Below are 16,270 nucleotides of genomic sequence, written 5' to 3'. Positions count from 1 at the left end.
ACTTTTCTGTGCCAGCACAGTACACGCACTGAGCAGTCATTCGATGCCTCAAAAACATCTGTGGCAAGATACCTCGTTCAATTTAATCCTTCACCTTGCCAGGATTTTTGCAAAGCATTTCATATTAAATACAATGTGCCCTTCAGCTTCCTTCCTGAAACCATCAGCCAACTCTACTGAATACTCCACTGCCCATATTGACTGGAAGGTACCAGCTATAATGCAGAATACATGAAAAAAAATACTAGAATACTGATCATCCACATAAAGCAAATGGGGACTTGGTCTGTTAGGAATCTTTAGCATCTGCCATATGCAGGGATATTCATGGTATCCCCCCAGGCAGTGTATGGAGGTGGAGGAGGTGAGATTGGGGCACCAGATTTAAAGATGCCTAGCAAAGCATGTTCACCACAGCCTGTTACAGACACAGCTATAGCTTAGCAGCCCTCTTTTATGGTGCTGTTTAACATGCTGATGAGAAAATTGCATAGCCATTCTGGGTCTGCTAAAACCCAAACTTTACCTTCAGGGACAAGAAGTTGCTTGACTTACAGGATCTCTTTGTAGCTAGTGTCATTGCTCCATAAGATGTGCAGCTGCAGTTATAAAGGTGTTTTCTGCCCCATAGTTACCAAGACAGTGGTTCCGCTGACTAATCAGTGAGTTTCTGGAATTGTGTTTTTTTTGTACATTTTCTGCTTGGAGATTAAGCTGAGCAGAATGACAGCCCTTGTTCTGCTCTCTGTTCAATATGAGGGAGGCAAATTAACACAGACGTGGGTGGAAAAATCAAGAACTGAAGTCTAAATCAAGAGGAAAGGCAGGTTTTGAGATAGGCTGATAAGAAGTGATACAGCAGGTTATGAGCAGTTAATGAAGGAGGATGAAGTAGCACAAGAAAAGCCATCTCACATCGGTTGGTGAGCACATACATGGTGGGGATTTTTTTTATTTTGGCTTGTTATGACCACCCCTTGCTGCTGCCTTGCTAGGACATCCCAGAGCAGACATCCAGTTCAGTGTCTCCACCACTAGATTTCATGTCTTAAAGCCACCAAGCACCACCACAGGTCGTATCATGTTTATGTGCTGGACTAAACATCTCTGCGCCCTCTAGAAACTGATTTACCTGCAGAGGGAGGAGAAAAAAATTTCATTGCAAAGGTGCTAAAGGACTTCAGGAATAAATTAATATCAGTTGAGTGGAAGTGGATCAAGTCTGGACAAGCTGAAATGCTCCAGCAATGAGTTTGAAACATTAATGAAGACAGAGGGAAATGCACGAAACCAGCTGGAGTGAGGGAGTTAACAGAGAAGTAACTCACTAGTGACACAGAGATAAGCCACTTAGGCTGTCAGCTCATTCATCAAGCCATCTCAGCTTCGATATGCTCAGTAAACCTTTACCTTCTTAGAGCTTTTACCATCTCTGCAGTCTGTTTTGGCTGTTTTTTCAGCTCCTCCTGATTTCAGAGGAATCAGAGAGAAGAATCTACTCCAGTCTGTGACCTGGCTATTTATTTTGTAGCTAGAGGTCATCTTTATACCTGAAAAGCATCCTTATCAAGCTAAATGCTCTTTTTTTTCCTCAGGCATCAAAGCTTTGGCATGATAAGACAGCCTGAGTTGAAAGTTCATATTGAGGAGAATAACATAATGGGCAGTATACAAGCAGGAAAAATACATTGCATCTATTTTTTTCCCCATGATTAGAACCCCATTTTGTTTATGGTCACTGGAAGTAACCAGCACCACTCAGTGGTAATAGTAGTGATGTCTCTTCAAACATCCAAGTGCAGCTACTAGAGTGTAATACACACACCAGGGTGAAAATTGTTGTGGTGTCTATAGGTTTCCATAGCAGATATAGGCTTACCCTGCAGTAAAGCAAAGCGAATATATAGTTACTTAATAACCTAGAGCTGTCTCCTTCTGTTGGAGTGTATTAAAAGGATGAGGAGAACTGCAGCTACAATTAGTGGCAATAGTATTTACCCATGCTCCAATATTTACTCTTCGCTCTTTAGGTGACGCTCTGAATAGATGGTTGGACATAATCTCTGAGGCCCAGCAGTCATGTTCGTATGAAAGGATGAGGGGGTTGATTCTGGCAAGTGCTGCTGTGGCTTTCTTATATTCTGCCTCTCTGTTACAGTTACCCAGTGACAGTAAAAATAGTCAGAGCTGCTTAAAAATCACTGGCTGCCACATGAAAGCTAGGGACTGCGGTCAGGATGTGGAGATGACACTTTAGGGATATATGTGTCACCTAAAGTTAGGTGCTCTCCTTTAGCCAGCCTGCTTTGGATTTTTAGCTAGAACATGAGGGGAGGACAGCAATCACTCTAATGTAATATTAACCAGCCTTATTGCAATAAAATGTTGTGCAGCTACAGAGCTTTTTACTCAAGCCATCACCAGGAATTCCTTTAAAACCTGTGAGCTGCATTAGGTAACTGGATAAGTATTTGCAGTAAGATAAGCCTGGCATTGTTGGTGTTCATGGTATTTCTTATGCAGGGAAGAACTGCAGTCACAGAGTTTACCTGTTTATCTCTGGTTATATTTGGCAATCTTGACAGATCATGGAACTCAATGATAACAGTCACACTATGGTAACCATAATGTTACTACAAGGTAGCAAAACAAGGTTTTGTGTTTATCTGATTGAGATGGAGTGGCTCCAGCCCGAGCTTGTCTGTAATTAGCATTCAGCAGGATATATATTTACTTTCTGTCATAACTCTTGCAATGACCACCAAACAAGAGTCAAAATATTGTTCTCTGGCTGGTGAGAAACCAAGTCTTCTTCCCTGAGCACTGAGCAGGATGGCATGTGGCTCAGTAACATTCATGCATTTTACATCAGTAACAGCGGCGTTCTGTTTCCCCATGCGCTCAGAACAGAGCTGAAATGCAGCCACCTCTGGGCTGGAGAGGAGCAATGTGCCAGGGCACAGCCCATCCTGGAGGAAGAGACCTGTCTGGTCTAAGGGCCCTGCAGAAGAAAACCCCATGCAAAATGGTCCCACAGGAGCATGCAGGGAGATCCAAATGCTGACCAAGGGAGGCTCTGGCTGGTCCCTCAACTGGTCTGGAGGGTCCTGGTCTCGGGAGCTGTGTTAATTCACACGAACTGACTACATATCTCCCAGGTATGACATTTAGTTTGCTGAACCATGTCTTAACTCTTTAACTTCCAACTTCTATTTAAAGCCATAAAAATATTATTCTGATGTGCTTTATTCTTAAAACCTTACTCTGATATGAACTAAATCAATGTAAGTCAGAAGAAACTCCTTTATGCAACATAGTTGTAAAAACAATGAAAGGGCAGAATCATAATCTGCTCTGTCAAACTGCCACACTTGGATTTATCCTCTCTAAGTGTGGGTGAGGGTCCTGGGTTCACAGTGCACCTTGCTGGGAACAGTTAGCACATGCACACATGCTTGCATACACACATAAATGTGTGTGTAACCTGTCTACTCACAGAGACATATGTGTGTATATACATATAAATCTTTCCTGTGTGCCTGTGTTTATTTGTGTCTGTGTATGCAAACATATTTATTTAGAGAGAAAGAAAGAGATTGAGTACAGCTGAAAAAATAATACAGTTATCCTAAGATCTGAAATGCCCTCTGCATGTGCTCGCCTCTCTTTAAGTACAGAGGAAACCTAGGGAGACTGAAAAAATGCTATTTTTAGTAATAAATTTCCTAGCTTGTGCTGCTAATACCATTATAACTTATTACACTGAAAGGTATTTGGAATTTAATTAACTTGGCTTTTAATCCTGATTGTTTGCTTTGTTCTTTTTTCCAATGCGAGCAACAAAAATGAGCTGTGTACTTTCACCTTTATTACCAATCAGTGCCCAATCACTTTCACTTTTACATTCTCAGACACGTACACAGTGCTGCTGTGTGAGAATACAGACATTTCTCCTGAAGTCAACAACTCTTTTTGTTAGCAGAAAGAAATTAATAAATAAAAATTCAGGGAACCTTTTTGCTTCGTGAAATAATATATTTTTATACTATCTCTGTAGATCACAATCGATCTATTCCAGTTCAGTTCTGCCTTTGAAACTTGTTGTGTAAGATATCCCTGGACTTAACCTGGGGGAGAGGCTAGCCTAAGGCCCATGCGGAATACTTTGTAACTTTTCCAGTAAAATGGTTCTCATGACTGTGGCTCAGTGCTGCAAGCTGGAGCCAAACAAGCACATTCACACCACCCAAACCTCCTTTCAACTCCAGACTCTCCAGACTGCTTTTTGCACACTTTGGCAAACCCCAAAAGCAAAAGAACATGGCTTGTCTTTCCACAACAGGTACAGTGACCCTGGGTACACAATGGGGTGCCTTTTAAATGGCTCCTTCTAGTTTCCCAGTTGTTAACATTTTCTTCTCTTAATTTAAAGTCTGCATCTGAGACAACTGCTTCTTCGAGAAGGAGGAACATTTTCCCAGTCCTTCCAACCTGTGCTGTTACTTAAAATAGGAAGGTTTGTATTGATAACATTGCCTAAACCAATGGCAGTGCATGCCTGTTGATAAAGCTTTTGTGGTAGTTTATTAAATATAAATAATAAATTTAATTTTTTTTTAAAAAAATAAAGATTTTGGTAGTATATTGCCTTAAAAGAAAAGGAAAAGCATAATTGCATTTGGTGACTAACTGAAACATGAAAATAAGGGGGTTTAGTTGCCCCCTTTGCCTGGTCCCTGAAGGAGGGCAGAATCTCTGAGGGCTACCTACAGCCACAGGAGTTCAGAGCAAGGGGCTGAAGAAAGTGCTTACCTCTCTGCTCCTTATTCATAGCACTCAGCTTGTTATTCAGAACCTGGTATGTTTGTAAAAATACCTGTTGGTGATCGTTTCAGTTCTGTTGAGTTTTAGTCAGGTAAATTGTCTTGAATTTTACAGCTGTTAATGTAAAAGATGTACAGAGACAGCCCAATTCCTCCCAAATCTGAGTGTTGGAATTGCTTCTTAAGTGATTTCTATGTATGAATGGCACAATGCTGCTCACATTACCTGTGGAGACACTTCCAGGCAGCCACTGGCCTGCTGTGGAGGGCAGGCCTCACATTTCCTCGAGCCAAAATTCTATTTCTGTGTACAGTTCTGCCTCTTATTTGCTCCCCATTCGACTTTCCAATTTGCAGATGCTCCTTCTGCAAGGAACTGGAAAGAAGAAAACATCAGCTTCAAGACTGCACTGGATTTAGTTCACAAAGAGATGAAATAGTAAGCGCTGTTATACATAAATAATCATATATTCCAAGCACCCATTCCTTGTAGCGGTAGCTTCCACTTGGCCCCTGTTAGAACATACCACTTGTGTTTGGCTGTGGCGTATTTTCAGAGATACTGAAGTGTACTTTAGTGCTTGAATAGAAATCCCACTCAGCGTTATTTGAAAAACACTCTGTTTGTTAACTAAACAGTCTGTGCTAGTTATCACAGAGTCTAAAAGGATATCAGACTTCTGAAAATTTATCTAAGGCAAAAAATGGCTGCTTGAGATCAATGTCCAGATCACAGACTTCATTCATTTTGTTTTTACGTACCAGGGATAATGACTCATACTTTCTATCTCCGTTTCTTTGCATGCATGTCAGTAAGATGGCTCATTTGCAGCCAAAAGACAATAAAGACCAATGAATGGTAAATTAAATTCTTGCAATTCAGTTTCATCATCCTTTCCTCAAATTTGCAAAACATTTTTGCTAACACAGCACTTTTAATTTTACAATATACATTGCAGCCCATTTGTAGGCAGGCTTCTTTATTAAATCACAAAACCCTAACTACAGTATCCTATAACGACAGTCCTAAGAGTGGCAGGGAAATTACTGTAATTTCCCTCTTTGAAAAAACAGGCAAAACCACCACTTATTGGCAGTACAGATCTTGTTTTTCAGGAGCTATGTAATATTATAGTTTAAAAATATGAACCACGAGTTTTGTATAAATTTATTAATTTCTCTCTACTAGAACTACATTTCATAATACAATGCGATTGATCGCCCTGTTTTCATATTTCAAAGCAACATTGCAGCCTGCCTCAGCATTAGCCTGTATGAAATATATAGGACATCAGCAGAGCTGCCAAGCTGCTGGGGCCACGCTTCCTCAGTCTGCTTCCTTACTCTTTAAATGTTAACATTGCTTTAACCTTCACGCTTCTGCAAAAGTGCATGAGGGATTTGTAACTTCTCACACCCTCCACAACCACATCATGTCAACGCACTGAAGTCTCTGCTTTTCTGGTTATCAAGCTAATGCAAGAGGAAAGAGGGAGTGAAGAGCGGGTAAATGAGCCCTCTGCTCAGATTTGGATAACAAGGAAGAGGAAAATGCCTTGTCTTCGGAAGAGTTGATCTTGCCTAGCCTAGCATGACTGACTGTGTCATGGTGACTTCCTGTGCAGGACTGAAAAGCTCGACACCACTGTTTGTTTAGGGTTGCGTCCAAAAGCAGAGTCACACCCTGTCAGGAGCTGCAAGTATCGACAGCCTTCCCTCAGTGCCGGCTCATGGCTGCAGCCCCTAGGGACCAGCAGGGAGCCCAATACCCTGGTAAAGCAGAGATGGAGCAACAGCAAACACTGAGACGAGGCTTTATCACTTAATTGTTCATTTATAGACTTGATTTAGGAGCTTTGTTTTAAGGTGTAGGCTTACAGAGGAGCAGTAACTTCTGCAAAATGTTAAAGGGTGTTGCTTTCAAGTGTGTTTCCTTCTTTAACAAGCTTACAAATTTCCTGTCAGGTTGGTGCTTACTTAGCTCTGGAATTTGTTTTACTGTAACAAAGTGGAAAAATTAAATTTGCCTAAAACACAGCGCTTCCAGGCCTATCCACATTTTTAAGTAAGACCTTGATACTGTAGAGCCATGACTCCACTACTGCTGTTGCACTTTATCTTTACGTGCATGTTTCAGTGTTTGCTGAGCCAAGTTCTGTGTCGACAAGCGACCTGTTTTTCAAAGGCATGCCACGGAGACAAAGGTTGACACCCAAATCACTTCACAGCAGTCTGCAAGTCTGCCTCTCTCTTCAGAAGTTGTAAACGTGTCTAAGAAAAAAGTAACAGTTCTCCTATCTGTAAGTAATGGGTTTGGGTGAAATAGCTCAAATACCTGAAAAAAATCCTTGTTTAAAAGAGAGAAGGAAACTCTGGTTCTGGGCACCAGCCTGGAATACTTCAGGACCAGATTAGTATGCAGGAAGTAAAGAAATGAAAAGGCAAACCATGGCTTAAAAATGTCATTGCACAAACTTGCATGCATATTCTCTCAGGCCCTGCCTGGTGGTTCAGTAATGCAGCAGGCAACGATAATGATACAATTTCATAGCTCCACTAATGCCAGGGGATGCACAAAATGCTTGACAAACTGATGTTCTATATAAGCAATAGTCTGGGCCTTTCCTTCTCATCTGTAAGAGGAGCAGAAGAGATTACAGTACAAATATAGCAAATTCTATTTTATAAGCTCAGAAGCAAGTGGAAGCATAATATATTCCTTTCAATGAGCACATTAAAATTTGTGTTAATAAAGAAATTCAGACAACTTGACACTTAATTAGCAGACAAGCTAGAATTGTTCTATTTTGTTTGGGGCAGGGGGGGTGGGGGGGGTGGAGCAGAGAGGTGTAATAGGAAACAGAAATAACCTAGTAGACACATAGGCCATTTGTGTGCATAAATCCCTAATTCAGAGGAGAATATGGACGTCTCTGATCTCATTATATGGGAGAGAGAGAAAAATCCAGCCCTGGCAAACTTCATTTATGAACCTTGTTACTGAGCTCTAATTTCCCCTACTGTTGTCTTTGCTTTTTGCAGTTTGCTTATGATTTTATGAGTAGATGTGATCCTAGTTTATTAAGTGACACCAAGTTAGAATCATGTAAACATTTTTCTGAGTAAGGCGTCACCATGTCTGAGCAATGGGTTTTATTCGGGTGGAGAGCTGAGGCCTAGCAAACTAGGTGTTGTTCCTGGTTGAAGCCTCTCAACCATGTTCCTGGTTGGCTTTGAGAGGGCCTTGTTTGGGTGACTGGGTTCGTTCTAAGAGAAGTCTGTCCTTTTTCATAGACAGGGAACCCTGTCAGACCAGGTGTATCATTTGCCTGCCAAACATTAGGCTCACAAAATACTCTCCTACAACGAAAATGACCAAATTCAGTTAGCTTCTTGATTTGTATTAGAAAAATCTTAATTTTTAGTACAATGTAAAGTTGCATGTTACCAAGCCAAAAGTAGTGTTCACAAGCTTAATACATTGAGATATGTCAGCTGCTTAAAGAGAAGAACAAAAGATTATTTAATAGACCATCAAAAGCTTGCAGAAAACTTCCTTCCACCCCTTACCATCTTTGGAACAAAACAGTCCAAAAGCCCAAGACAGGACATCTTGTGCTTTCAAGACCTTGACACAAGATGACACAGCTGCTTTGCAATGTTATCATCTGTTGTTTCCCTGTGGCATATTTCTGCAAGTACCTTCAAGAGGTGTTTATAATGCCAATGATAATTTCTTTTGAGAAAGAAAGAACTCTTAAAGTGTCCCTCATGGTCACATTAACTACAGTCTATTCCAGGAATATGAAGCAGCAGCTAACAAGCATCGCTATTCACACAGGAAGGATGTGGAGTGGTGGCACAGATCCCCATGCCCAGGGAATGGTATCTATGCAGAGGAACCTGCAAGACTGTGAGGCAGAGAGTGCCCAGTTCAGCAGTGAGCAAGGTAAGTGCTTGTGCTGGGTGGTGATTCCTCATCTAGCCCTCTCCCAAATGCAGAGCTGAAATCCCAGCAGAGCACACACACAATAGCAGCTCCACTCGTCAGGGTGGCTTAGCTTCATACCTCTAAGAAATCAGGCTAAAAAGATGCATCATAGCAGTACCTGTGACAGTTCCAATGTCATGGATTATTCAAGGTCTATCAGATTGCAAAGGGACAGATGCTGTGGGCATCTGCAGCATTCACAAACTGTTCATCAATGTTACGAATTTATATATCTCCTGCAGGTTCTGCCACCAATTGTATTCCCGGCTGGTTAAATGGGTCAGACAAGGAAGTACAGTCACTAAAGGAACTGCAGTTTCCTAGACTTCAGAAACTTAAGCTCCAGAGGAAATACCCTATATTGATTTAATGTGGTTCAAAAAGGTGGCAGGGTGAGGACTTTGAGCTTTATAGCAAAACCAGCTTGACTCAGAAGAGGGGCTGTGTGCTGTGGATTCAAGACTCTTATGGGTGAAAAAGCCCTAAAGAACAGCAAAGAAATATGCTTGGCCTCCATATAGAGGTTGTTAAAGGTGTATAGAATGAGACATTCTGATAATCTCTTTATTATTTGGAGAACCATTTTTTCCATAATGCTTTTATTCCAGCAACAATTCTACTGTTCCAATAGCTCTGTCAGAGCTACTGAGCTGAGAGTTAACCCTGCTGTTGCCTCAAGAGAAGGTGGAAGCTGCTGAGCTAAAGGAAGGCCTGTGGATAGACCTTTTCAAGCTGCAGAAACCACCAGCTCAGGAGAGAGGAACTGACTGAAAAAGGAGTCTAACTGAGACCTAATAATGATTCCCTGAGGAAAACTGGTGGTCAGAGCAATTAGCTATGAATCTAGGAAAAGCCATAATTGAAAGGAGAATGAGGGTTTATTTTAATTCCTTGGTGTCTAGGAGCACTTTGGATGGGAGCTGAAGGAATACTTTTCCTTTCTAAGCAGATTCTTGGAAAGATCAAACCCCAGGATATTGGGGCTACTTGGCGGCCAGGGCCACCTCCCAGCTCCAGATCTTCGTTCCTCATTATGGCACATTATGGGACGACTGGAACATTAAACGCATTATGTTCATTGTGGAGCTATGATCTATAAATGTGACTGCGTGAGATATCTGGTTTCTAACACAGGCTGTGAAGGGATGTCCCTTTTTACCATGATCAGGGAGGAGATGATGGTCTCATCAGAGACTTCAAAAAACCTCAGCCTTTCAGTTAGGAAGAAGTCCGGTGCTCTCATGTACCAAATTTGTTATAAGGGGAATGCCATGCAATATTGCTCAGAGTAGTTATAAGGCATTAGCTGACATCTGATTTCAAAAAAGTCACTCATTTCTCTGCTGCAGTTCACCAATGATCAGCTACACACAATACGTCCCCGATTAACTGTCAATGGAAAGTCTTCTTTTGATTTCACTGGGCTTTAAATTTAGCTTGTGAGAGGCCAGACCAGTTAATAATGTGCTTTAAAATGAAATGAGATCATTAGTGACTATTTTCCTCCTTTGAAATCAGCAGAGGACTTTACTTAATTCTTTGTCCTTTAATCAAAGCAGTAAAGTGTTTCAGCAATCTGTAAAGCTGGCCATATAGAGCTACAAAACAGGGAAAATTCACCATAGTGTCATTTTTCTTTGCAACTCCTTTAGCTCAGTGAAAGATTTTTAAGCAAACCTGTCACAAAACACACTGCTGTACAATGATGTATAAATTGACCAATGCTCCTGTTAGGAATTCTTGCCATAAGTTTCATATCAGGGGTGAAGGGCAGAGCAGAACCGTGTTGAAAAGCACTGGCATTGCTGGTTAAAAAATCACTGCTCCTTTTCAAAACCCCATCTTGTGTCTTTACTACACTGTACCATGAGACATGTACAAGCTGTGTTATATTAAAATGTTTAATTAGAAATGTGAGTTATGCCTTGCATGGTAACAGGAAACCACCATAAAATATCAAATAATGTATACTCTTGATAGTCTCAGACTATCAGAGCAGTCATGCATAAGTTCAAATCGCTTTTCAGTGGGACATTGATTAAATTCTTTGATGAATCTAGGCCCATGCATTCAGCAGCTTCTTCCCCTCAGCATGGGTTTAGTTATGTGAAGCCCGAAATGGCCTTTGTCTGTTTAGACTTCGGAAGCACATTGAGCTGGAATTTAGCCTTGCACCTAGGGCTAGTCCTCTGCAATAATTTAACTCTGCTTGCTCTGGCTCTGAGCAAAGACAAGCAGGGCTACAAAGTTACTCACTACAAGCTGAGGAATCAGCTTTCCATGTAGCGTTACCTTCCCACCCTCCTTCCCACAGGAGCCCTGCAATGCAAGTTAAGCTTGTACCTTTGCCGTTATCTTGCTCTAGTGGCTCGGTTCCAACACACGGCTGTGTACCGCCTCATTATTTATATCCTGCTAGCATCTTATTTAGTACCTCAGCTTCCATCACAAACGTATTGGGATAACTGCTTTTTCCTGGATAAGAGACTCATTATAATTACAGCTTCTCTGCAGGGGTCAGCACCTCCTCCCCATGAATATGATAAGGTGCTCCAAGTGCCACCTCACCTGCAAATGGTGTTTTTCCCTGCAGAGTCACTTCCCATGGGCTACAAGCTGCTATTGAATTTCTGAAGTAATATTTTAATTTAATAACTTAATTTAAGATTTAACAGCTTTCTTTCCTGTGCTTGTAGTATAATTAATTCATGTGATGGGAACTCATTAGACTTGGGAACCTGAGATGCATCTGGGCATGCAAGGTCTGTAAACATGTAAACCTGCGTTAAGGCCTATTGAAGATGGGAAAATGCAGAGCTGTGCATGGAAAAAGTAAGCTATTTTGTTCTTAGGGATAACCAGAAAATACTTTGTTAATAGTTGGGTATGTCTTTTAATCATATCTGTAGTTTGTAGTAGTAATAATAATGGTAAAACCAACAAAAGTCTGGTCCACTAGCATTTAAGGTGGCTAAGTCCCAGGCTTTCTGGGCTAGAAGATCTGGCCCAACGCCTGCAAACATCATCTTGGATGTATGTGTGCATGTCCAGGAGCTGTGGGCACTTCTGCCTCTTGAAAACGTAGCTCCAGCAGATACTAGAGACCCTTTGAGCCTGACACTGAACACTCCACCATAGGACTTGGTCTCCTTGGCTTACTCAGAGCTGTGGTGCTGTGCATATCACATGGAAGAGATAAGGGCTGTCACTGTCATTGAAAACCCTTAATTGCTGGAATAGCTGAAGCCTTGGTGCCCCACTCCTCCAGAGAACACTGTAACTGCAAGACTGCCAGCTACTTGAAGGTGCAGGTTCCTTGTTCCCTGCTGGTAGTGCTCTTCTGCTTTGATAGGATAGGTCAAATACTCACTGATCCAGAGAATGGCTCTGACCCCAAGTGCTGGTTGGAGCATCTGCTCAAGTTCTGTGTTCAAGGCCATGCTCTGGATTAGGCAGAGCAGAGGTTTGAAACTGCTTTCTAGGGAAACACCTGAGCTGCCCACTTATCCACAAGTCTGGGTGCGGGTAGCTCATATCTTCTGTTTGCAGTGAGGGCTGAAGAACCCAGCTCCAGGAGACAGGTTGTAGTGCAGAACACCATCGCTACGTGTGCACACCAGTCTTCCCCACAATTGTACGTTTCCTTCTTCTGCAAAGCTTTTTCATAGGTGTGTTGCTTTCTTGATGAGCTAAGGAACAAGAGCACAGAAAACACAAAGAGGAAAAAGCACAGCATCAAAGGTGTTTCTATAGAGTGACACCTTTGGGTCTCAAGGACATGTTCCTCACTGTCTACACGGTGCTGAGGTTCTCAGCAGAGCACCTTTTCCCCATTGGAAATGACCACCAGCTCTAGTGAAAGCTTTGTAAAGAAGAGTGCTGCCAGCTGCCTTCTATGAGAGCTGGACGAGTTGTGTATGGAGACCTGTTCTCCAAAGACATGATTTATATAAGCACTGCACACATTTCTCTGTGTGCTGTCAGGGTACCTTGATCCTTCCCTCTAGAGGCTCATCTTCCTCTGTACAATTTATGTGGTGAGCCAGGTACACTTGTGTACCTGTTTTGCTCAATTAAACATTTTCCAGGGATGTGAGTCATCGATTTCATGGTCCAGAACATCCTCATTTCATTTCCTCTGCCCTCTGGTGATTGACTTGATTAATACTGTGTAAACACCTTGAGACCTCATTGCACTAACTACTGTATCGAAAGAGCAGAGCTTGTCCCAGAGTGCTTGTTCTGAATAGGGCAAGATGGTAGAAGCTCAGGAGCGAGGAAAAATTAGAGTCCAGTCTTTCATATGATCTCAGGTAACTTGGTTCTTAAAAGTCCCAGTTAATTTCTGCTGATTAAATTGACATGAGCAACAAATTCTGGTTCCAACACAGGGACTGACTACAGTCCTTAGTGACCCAGAGTGAGACGAGTCTCATTGAACATTTGACGTAAGTTTCCAACAAGCTCCAAAACCTTCCAACAAGCCCTGCCAGCTCTTCCTGATCAAAGGGTGTTTCCAGGTCGTCACTTCCCTCTAACTCCTGTTCAGAAGGGTTGAGCACCCTCTCAGCACATGTTAGGGAGAGGCCTACGTACCTGCTGCCCTGGCACAGAGCTAGTGGCATGGCCCACAGAGGCAGCAGTTTGCACAAACAGGGCCAGAAACTGCTGAGAACAACACAGGGAGCGGTGACATGCCACAGGGCATGGTCCCCACACCCACTGGAGCAACTCTCCCTGCAATATCAGGGCATCTCTCAGCCTGGGCTCCTCAGGGAATGTACAGGGTGTCCATGCCCAGGCAGTAGGGCTGGGGGGCGGCCTGGGGAAGGGGAGGGGGGGGAGGGGAGCAGGGCTGCGGCCAACCCCCACAGGGCACAGCTTTGCCCCTCAGCCGAGCCGGGGGCGCCGGGGAGGGGGAAACAGGTTTGGGCAAGGGCCAGAGGCGGCCCAGGCAGAGGAGGAGGCAGCCGAGGGGGGAGCAGCAGCAGAGGCAGCCCCAGCCCGCAGCAGGAGGAGGGCAGGAGGTGCCGCAGGCCCGGAGCAGGGCTCCCCTGCAGCCCTGGCGAGCCCCCGCCGGGGCAGAGCCCCAGCCCGCAGCCCGGGGAGGGCCCCAGGCCGCAGCTGGGGGCTCTTTCCTGCAGGAGCTGCGGCCCTGGCGAGCCCCGGCGGGAGCAGGGGGTCCCTGAAGGGCTGCAGCCCGGGGCAGGGCCCGCGCTGGCGCAGGGAGACGGGGCAGGAGGCGGGAGCGGGGCTGAGGGGCTCACACGGGCTGGCACACGGCCCACACCGGCACCAGCCCAAGCCCCACACTGCTCACTGCCCGGCAGGCAGTGAGGGGAAAGTGTTTTCTTAATTGTTGTCTGTCTTCCTCACCATTCAAATCTATTTTAATTGATGATAAACGTGATTCTCCCCAAGATGAGCCTGGTTTGCCCATGACAGTAGTTGGTAAGCAATCTCCCTGTCTTTATCTCAACCCACGAGCTTTGCCACCTTGTTTTCTCCTTCAGTAGGACTGAGAGAATGGCTGGGGGGGTCGGGCCCTTAGCCAGGTCACCACAGGGAGGATGCAGCTCTGCAGGTCTCAGGGTGCAGGGAGTTCCTGGGGCATTTTCCTGGGGCTAGGGGAGATGGGCTCCTTGTCTGCAGGTGTGTGCTGGGGAAGGACCCGTGTCACCAGGTAGAGGAACTGCTGCAGGAGGTCAGCAGACTGAACAGCATCAGAGGTGATGAAAAGGAGATTGACTGGACCCTCACTGGTACTTCGACACAAGGGGAGCCTGACCCTCCAGGTGTACTGAAGGAGCAGCAGGCGCAGTCTGGGCTTACTGGATTGGAAAATGGTGACTCCAGTGATGGTGAAGGCTGGAAACTTGTCACTCTTGGAACTGGGAGGAAGGCTGCTGCTTTTCCTGAATACACGGAATAGGTTTAGTGCCCTGGTGGCAGATGAGTGGCTGGAAGCGCTGTGCAATGAAGCACCTCAGCCTGGAGCCATGTGGCAGCATCAGGAGGGAGCAGTGAGTAACAACAGAGGGGGACTCCCTGCGGCTGGGGACACAGGCTCCCATCTGCCAACCTCACCTGCTGTCTGGCAAGGTTTGCTGCTCACTAGGGGTTCAGATCTGGGACACAAAGAGGCTCCCAGGCCTCATCCATCCCTCAGACTATTAACCCCTGCTGCTTTTCAACATGGGCACCAGTGACACTGCTGGGGAGGTCTGGAGCATAGCACAAATGACACATAACTGGTGGCCAAGAGCATGGGAGCCCACGTGTTTTTTCTCCTTGATCCTGCTGGTTGGAGGAAAAGGCTTGAGATGGACTGAACAGATCCTGCTGGTCAATGACTGGCTGTGCAGCTGGTGTCGGCAAAAGGGATATTTGGTTTCTATGACTGTGGGACCCTCTCTGAGGGTCAAGGACTTCTTGATGGGAAAGATGGGATCCACCAGACCAAGTGGGGAAGAAATCTTTGCCAGCAGGTGGTCAGCCTGGTGGAGGAGTGCTTTAACCCAGCAATGACGAGGCAGGGAGATGAAGACCCACAGTGAAGTGGCAAACTAAGTGGCTAAGCAAAGGGTGCAGACTGATGTGGACGAGAGAGGCCTTAAGAACAGCAGAAGCAGGCTGAAGGGCGCCCACCCAACACATACGTAGAGGAATACAGAAGTGCCAATGGGATAGCTCTGTAGGGGAAGCTCTTTGGGAAATGAGCATGCTAGGGGCCTCTCTGCAGTGCTTCTACATTAATGCACGCAGCATGTAGACTACAGGAATTGCAGGTTTGCATGCAGTTGCAGGGCTACAATCTCACCAGGATCACAGAGGTTAGAGGGATAACTCACATAACTGGAAGGCTGCCATGGATGGATACAGGCTCTGTAGGAAGTATAGACTGGGGTGATGAGGAGGTGAACTTGTCATTTACATAAAAGCAGCAGGAATACACAGAGCTCTGCCTGGGAATGGGTGATAAGCCTCCTGAGAGCTCATGTGTCAGGGTTAGCAGGGAGACCAATGTGGGCAGTGTTATGGTGGGTGGCTGCTACATACTGTCTGACTGGAAAAAAGTAGATGAGACCTTCTTCAGTGGAAAAGTGGAAGAAGCCTCATGACTGGGGGCCCTGCTCCTCATGGGGGCCCTGAACCACCCCAGTACTTGTTGGAGGGGCAACACACCAGGGCACAAGCAATCCAGGAGGTTTATGGAGCACGTTGATGACAACTTCCTGACACAGGATCAAGGAGCCAATGAGTGGAGATGCTCTTTGGAGCACACTTACAAGGAAGAATTGTTGGGAATGGGAAGGTTGGGGCAGCCTTAGCTGCATTTACCATAAGGTAGTGTGGTTCATGATTTTCAGCGGCAAAAACAGGCAAATAGTAGGGTCATAACCTGGACTTCAGGAGAGCGGACTTTGGCCTGCTCAGGGACCTGCTTTGCAGAATT

This window comes from Falco peregrinus, chromosome 3 (assembly GCF_023634155.1).
Source record: "Falco peregrinus isolate bFalPer1 chromosome 3, bFalPer1.pri, whole genome shotgun sequence".
Lineage (NCBI taxonomy): Eukaryota > Metazoa > Chordata > Aves > Falconiformes > Falconidae > Falco > Falco peregrinus.
Note: the sequence above shows the minus strand (reverse complement) of the source record.